The sequence below is a fragment of the Phyllobates terribilis genome, unplaced genomic scaffold (assembly GCF_046119375.1).
Source record: "Phyllobates terribilis strain yellow unplaced genomic scaffold, ASM4611937v1 Scaffold_178__1_contigs__length_3940740, whole genome shotgun sequence".
In the NCBI taxonomy this organism is placed as follows: Eukaryota; Metazoa; Chordata; class Amphibia; order Anura; family Dendrobatidae; genus Phyllobates; species Phyllobates terribilis.
Genome location: NW_027362938.1, coordinates 1,938,583 through 1,945,870, shown reverse-complemented (window position 1 = coordinate 1,945,870; position 7,288 = coordinate 1,938,583). Strand labels below are relative to the sequence as shown.

The 7,288-nt window shown below is 46.0% G+C and overlaps 2 pseudogenes; both read left to right on the top strand.

Annotated features, from left to right (window-relative positions):
• The first annotated feature begins 4,819 nt into the window (after positions 1-4,819).
• Positions 4,820-4,915, top strand: LOC141212592 (U2 spliceosomal RNA; annotated as a pseudogene).
• An 847-nt stretch (positions 4,916-5,762) lies between these two features.
• On the top strand, positions 5,763-5,876 carry LOC141212591 (U2 spliceosomal RNA; annotated as a pseudogene).
• Positions 5,877-7,288: the final 1,412 nt, after the last annotated feature.

Sequence of the window (7,288 nt, the reverse complement as noted above, 5' to 3'; positions counted from 1 at the left end):
TAAAATGCTCCCTAACTCCGGTTTGGAGTTGCATTAGGCTTTTTTTATGTTGTTTCTTTTGGGGGGGTTTCTATCCCTTTTTAAAGGCAAGAATCAAGAATATTGAGACTACAGCCAATAGTGTAACCTGAAGCTTCAATGCAAAATCTCCATTAGGGCCCCCAACTATTGCAGGTCTTTAATAGTAGTGATCTTCTCATATGAGTCAAAGAGACCTTTTGAGCCCCCCTTAGCTCCAGATGCGACTGCAATCCCTGCACGCACTGTAGTTACGCCCTTGACTGCAGCATTATTTTTGCTATGCAAAAAAAAACTATGGAAAAAACATAAACCCGACTGACCACCATTATCAGCCAGAACAGTCTTTATAGAGGCAGTCCCTAGTGCTTAACCTGAAGTGCAGTCAAACAAAGGCAGGTCAGAGGCAGTCGTCACACCTGAGCACTGGCGTATGAAAGCGTCCACTAGGCCTGAAACGCGTTGCATCCAATAGGCCTGAAACGCATTGCGTCCAATAGGCCTGAAACACGTTGCGTCCAATAGGCCTGAAACGCATTGCATCCAATAGGCCTGAAACGAGTTGTTCCAATAGGCCTGAAACGCATTGCGTCCAATAGGCCTAAAAATCGTTGCGTCCAATAGGCCTGAAAATCGTTGCGTCCAATAGGCCTGAAATACATTGCGTCCAATAGGCCTGAAATGCATTGCGTCCAATAGTCCTGAAATGCATTGCGTCCAATAGGCCTGAAATGCATTGCGTCCAATAGGCCTGAAATGCGTTGCGTCCAATAGGCCTGAAACGCATTGCGTCCAGTAGGCCTGAAACGCGTTGCGTCCAATAGGCCTGAAACGATTTGTGTCCAATAGACCTGAAAGGCCTGAAAGTTACACCTCTGACATCAGCTGTCTATAAAGTGGAGCATATAGGAGTCTGTATTCTGCAAATGAGAAGTAAAGTTCACCGGTGAGAAGTCAGTCTCATACTGTAACTTGTGAATGTCTAACTCATTTTCTTTAATGGAGGCAGTCCGGTTAACCCTTTACTTATCTGTGTTTATTGTGCCTGGTTTCAGTAAGTGACAGATGTGAGGACTGTACAGAAGCGAATAGCAGACGCAGAGGAGGCGGTGGCTTATATTAACAAAGAAGAAGCGCTGTATAAATGGGACCTTACAACATACCCTCAGCTGGATTCTTCAAAAGTCAACATCGAACCTTACCAGAAACTTTTTGCACTGATTTACAAATGGCAAAAAACTGAAAAAAGTATGTGCACCCCATTGGGGAATTCTGAGTTAACTCTTGGCATGCCGTTATTTATTAACACCAGACGTGATCTGAAGTGGAGAGTAAATGGCGCATTTAAACAAGCTGATGATCATTCCCAATTATCAGCCCGTGTAAATGTGCCAGTAATCACCCGATGAACAAGCAAAACACTAATTCGTTGGGAACGAATCATTTATGGCAGCAAAAATCATCTTTATCTACAGCACTTCGCCCCTTGTAACGTTATAGGGACAAAGTATATCTAATAACCAATCGTTCTGTCCGCATCACTGTTCTTCGGTCCTGGAAATAACCAAGCGCCAAAAGTCTTGCATATATTACAAGGGGGTTATGTGTTATTAAAGGGCTGTCCGGCCTTGGGGCACAAGTCTGCAGTCACTCCATGTGACTGCAGTCATGTGAATCCTCACAGCATGTGTACTGTCCGCGTTATAAGGATTCTCCAGCATCGGGAGCACAGGCCTGTGACAGCAAGTATGTGATTTGCATATATACGGTCACATCCCAACTAGACATATCCGGCCTTGCTCAATGCAAGCACATTGAGTGGAGCCAGACACGTCTAGTCGGAATGTGGTCTGAAGTATGCAAATCACATACTTGTGGTCACATAACAGCCCGTTCCCGGCACCGGAAAATCCTCGCAGTGCGTGCAATTTGAGAATTTAAAAGTCTGCAGTTACATAGACTGTAGACTTGTACCCCAAGGCCGGACAATCCCTTCTGCAAAATAGGAGATAAATGTATGATCGGTAGGGGTGCTCTAACCACAGGGTCCTCCAGTAATCCTGAGGACAGAGGTTCCAAAGTCTGCTGTGTGAATGGAGTGATCGTGCGCATGCATAGCCAGTGCTCCATTCATGTCTATGGGAGCAGTCATGCGCATGCATAGCCATCACTCCCATAGATGCACACATGCTTCATTCACAAAGCTGTATCTAGGACCACCGCTTTCAAAACTGCTGGGGGCTGCAGCAGTCAGACTCCCAGTGATCAGACATTTATCAACAACCTTGTGGATAGGTGATTAAACATTATTTATGGGACAACCATAGCCATAGATGTAGAAGAGAAAAAAAGCAGAATAAACAGTAATAGATGAGCTAAAAACATGAAATTTATCAAAATATGTCTTGAAAAATCTCACGCTTCCAGGTGGATCGACGGCGCTTTCCTTGACCTGAACGGAGAAAGCATGGAAGCCGAGGTGGACGAATTCTTCCGAGAGGTCTACAAGATGATGAAACTGTTTCAGCAGAAGCAGAAGACGTTAGAAGAGGAGAAGAAAAAGGCGTCTCAACACCGGACACTGTCTGAAGATAAGGATTCGGTGGACGAGGAAAAGAAGGAAAGCCGCATAGTTCTCATGTGTTCTGCCATCACCGAGCAAATCAAGGCTTTTAAGGTAGATGCATCAAATAATGGATATATCAGTAATCTGGGCCAGGTTTGCTGGAGCGCGCTGTTAACTCCCAATCCCAGCCAACTTTAGCACAGTGGTTACTATCGAGACAGCAGCGGTGGTCGGTCTCCTAGGCAACGATCTGTAAACAAAAGAAAAGTCTTAATATCTCAAGAACGGCTGCAAATGTCAAGAAGCAGTAAATTGCAAAAGTGCAGGTTTTTACAATATCTATGAAGATAGGAATAACCCTTTAATTCATTTTTGTAGCCGTAATCCCGGGACACTGATTATGATTGACTCCTTTTCAGGAATATATCCCTCTGGTGAGCATCCTTTGCAACCCATGCCCCTCCTATATATCCATCCTGGCCTCCATGTGTCCAGCCTGCCCCCCTTCATATATCCATTCTGTCCCATATATCTATATATATCTATATCATATATATATAACAGTTTTGATTTATAAATATCCATCCTAGCCCCCCCATATATGCATCCCACCCCACCCCATATATCTATCCAGGTCCCCACGTGTCCAGCTTGCCCCCCTTCACCTCCATGCGTCCATCCAGGTCCCCACGTGTCCAGCTTGCCCCCCTTCACCTCCATGCGTCCATCCAGGTCCCCACGTGTCCAGCCTGCCCCCCCTTCAGCCCCATGCGTCCATCCAGGTCCCACGTGTCCAGTCTGCCCCCCCTTCAGCCCCATGCGTCCATCCAGGTCCCCACGTGTCCAGCCTGCCCCGCTTCAGCCCCATGCGTCCATCCAGGTCCCCACGTGTCCAGCCTGCCCCCCCTTCAGCCTCATGCGTCCATCCAGGTCGCCACGTGTCCAGCCTGCCCCCCCTTCAGCCCCATGCATCCATCCAGGTACCCACGTGTCCAGCCTGCCCCCCCTTCAGCCCCATGCATCCATCCAGGTCCCCACATGTCCAGCCTGCCCCCCCTTCAGTCCCATGCGTCCATCCATGTCCCCACGTGTCCAGCCTGCCCCCCCTTCAGCTCCATGCGTCCATCCATGTCCCCACGTGTCCAGCCTGACCCCCCTTCAGCCCCATGCATCCATCCATGTCCCCATGTGTCCAGCCTGACCCCCCTTCAGCCCCATGCATCCATCCATGCATCCTGGGTAGGTGTTTATGCCCCTGCATCCATCCATCCTGGGTAGGTGTAAATGCCCCTCCAGCCATCCATCCTGGGTAGATGTATATGCTTTTCCATTCATCCATCCATCCTGGGTAGGTGTATATGCCCCTCCATCCATCCATCCATCCATCCATCCAATCTATCTATCTTTCTATCCCTTCCTTTCTGAGATAAGCTGCAATAATGCATTTGTCCTTTGCTACACCTTTGCACATACACCATATACCTAATCAGTGGCCTTGTTATCAGCTGCTACTCTTTTAATTCAACTGTCCCATCAGTTGGGTGTTGCTGAGTACCACGCATTTAAAAAAAATGTGGGGCCGTTGCGATTTCTTTAGTGAAATGCTGGCTCCCTCTGGTGGAGCACTGACTTCTTTAATTTTCTATCTATGGATGAAAAAAAGATAAAAAAAAGTTTGGTCTGAGATGTTGTTTTAAAGTGCTACCTATGTCTGTCAATCAGAGCATCCTATTGGTTTTCACCCAGGCAGATAGATTGCTTGCAATAGATGTAATAAGTGAATGGAACAATAGAATAATGCAAGAGAATGGGACAATGGAACAATGGAATAATGCTAGAATGGAAGAATGGAACATCATTGCACATGTCATAATGGGCTCCTAGCCTTTATCTGGCTGTGCTTCGGCAGTCAGCTACAGTCTGCAGGGAGCCTGTAGACTAGGAAGAAGGTCGACCGCTGCTTGTTTGTTCACTAATTAGTTATCCTCTCCCCATCCCCTTGTCTGCAGGTGCATGGGACATTGGGGGGGAGGGGAGAATGTTTGAAAATAGGCAGACTCATGCAGATTAAAAATGCATGCGTGGGCTGCAGCTGCAACAAGCAGTAAAGTTGTGGGTTTTAAGGTGACTATTGATGAACAACATGTCCTCCTAAGGGGAGTCTTTGTCCCTATCCCTACAATGGGTGCATTCTTGAAGCCAGGGTGCAGTCATAGGCCAAAACCAATTCAGGTTATCTCTTCTTGGCCTTTTGGCTAACATCAAGTGTAGTATCTGTTCTCATTTAGTATATGTGCTTTGCTTTTACCAATATATTGTATTGTAATGTAATGTTATCTATCTATCTATCTACCCCTTCCTTCCCGAGATAAGCTGCAATAATGCATTTGTCCTTTGCTACCCCGTTGCACATACACCATATACCTAGTCAGTGGCCTTGTTATCAGCTGCTACTCTTTTAATTCAACTGTCCCATCAGTTGGGTGTTGCTGAGTACCACGCATTTAAAAAAAATGTGTGGGCCGTTACGATTTCTTTAGTGAAATGCTGGCTCCCTCTGGTGGAGCACTGACTTTTTTAATTTTCTATCTGTGGATGAAAAAAAGATAAAAAAAAAGTTTGGTCTGAGATGTTGTTTTAAAGTGCTACCTATGTCTGTCAATCAGAGCATCCTATTGGTTTTCACCCAGGCAGATAGATTGCTTGCAATAGATGTAATGAGTGAATGGAACAATGGAATAATGCAAGAGAATGGGACAATGGAACAATGGAATAATGCAAGAATGGAAGAATGGAACATCATTGCACATGTCATAATGGGCTCCTGGCCTTTATCTGGCTGTGCTGCTGCAGTCAGCTACAGTCTGCAGGGAGCCTGCAGACTAGGAAGAAGGTGGACTGCTGCTTGTTTGTTCAATAATTAGTTATCCTCTCCCCATCCCCTTGTCTGCAGGTGCATGGGACATTGGGGGGAGGGGAGAATGTTTGAAAAGAGGCAGACTCGTGCAGATTAAAAATGCATGTGTGGGCTGCAGCTGCAACAAGCAGTAAAGTTGTGGGTTTTAAGGTGACTATTGATGAACAACATGTCCTCCTAAGGGGAGTCTTTGTCCCTATCCCTACAATGGGTGCCTTCTTGAAGCCAGGGTGCAGTCATAGGCCAAAACGAATTCAGGTTATCGCTTCTCGGCCTTTTGGCTAACATCAAGTGTAGTATCTGTTCTCATTTAGTATATGTGCTTAGCTTTTACCAATATATTGCATTGCAATGTTATCTATCTATCTATCTATCTATCTATCTATCTATCTATCTTCCCGGCTGCTTGTTTTCCCTCTATCCACACCCTCCTCTTCTTTGATTGACAGCTCTGGCTTCATAGAACCAGAGAAGGAAGGAGACAGAGGTAAAACAAGCAGGTGGGAAGGTGTATGTAAAGGATTGGCCCACGCCGTGATCCACGGAGCGCTTGTACTTGGTTTCAACAGTCATTCTGTGCTGACAGTCCCTTTAAAATCAGTGTTTCCCAAACTTCAGTCCTCACGGCCCCCCACAGGTCATGTCTTCAGGATTTCCATAGTATTGCACAGGTGAGAGAATTCCTGATTCCTTGATGATACTTTCATCACATGTGTAATACTGAGGAAATCCTGAAAACCTGACCTGTTGGGGGCCATGAGGACTGGAGTTTGGGAAACACTGCCTTAAATGGAGCGGTGCTGCAGTTTTATTATTCAGCAATTAGCAGGATCCCCCAACAATTTCTTAAGCAATGAGAAAATGCAGTCCCTAATGATGTCCTCTGACAATAAGCGGATCACGGACAGCAGATGCATTGGGTTCTGCATTTCTTGGAGAATGGGATGGGGCAGCTTCTGTCTTCTCAGTGATACAATCAGGAAGGAGATGCAGCGTGAGACAATCCCTGTCTAGATCTTTGATCTGATCATCAATACAGAGGGCTGATTGGTGAAGACAGAGGGAAAGGCTAATAAAATTATTAAAAAAAACTTAGTTTTTCGGCTGCCACTTCCTCTGGGGTCAGTATGCCAACCTCATTGACTTCATAGCACTTGCCAGAGTGGGCAGACACGATTTATTGCCTTTACACACGTCACCTCCACACAGGGCGATGCTGCTACGACGCCTCTGTAGTGATCAAACGTGGAGTCAAACAGCAGGGCTTTAAGAGGGCTGCCCTTTTCAATCTTGGGACTAAAACACAAAAATAAGACATCCTGTTAAGGGGGATAAAGGTAAGTAAACCGCGTTCAGTGCAGAGTGATGAATTCCAAAAGACAAAGTTTATTCCGCCATCACATAACGTTTCGACCTGTTATAGGTCTTTATCAAGTATATACAAAGACATACAGGGATACTGATCCCCTTTAAGGAAAATCAGTGGCCAGAACCCTTTAAATTCCCCTTAAATGGTCCAAAACTGAAACTGTGGGAACAATATAATCCACTTAGGGTTCAGCAAACTTACAGTCAGGGGTTTGATAAAATTATCTACACCCTTGTGTCTCCAGAAAGCATAGCGGACGTTCACGTGCTGAAAATGCCGACCAGTGCTGGAGTGAGCAGAGGTCCGCAGCTTGTGACACTCCTGCTGTAGTGAAACTACAGGTCCCAGCAGGCTGACGGTCTCTCATCAAGTTATGCTGGGAGCCGCAGGTGCACAAATAGTGCTAGAGGATCCATGT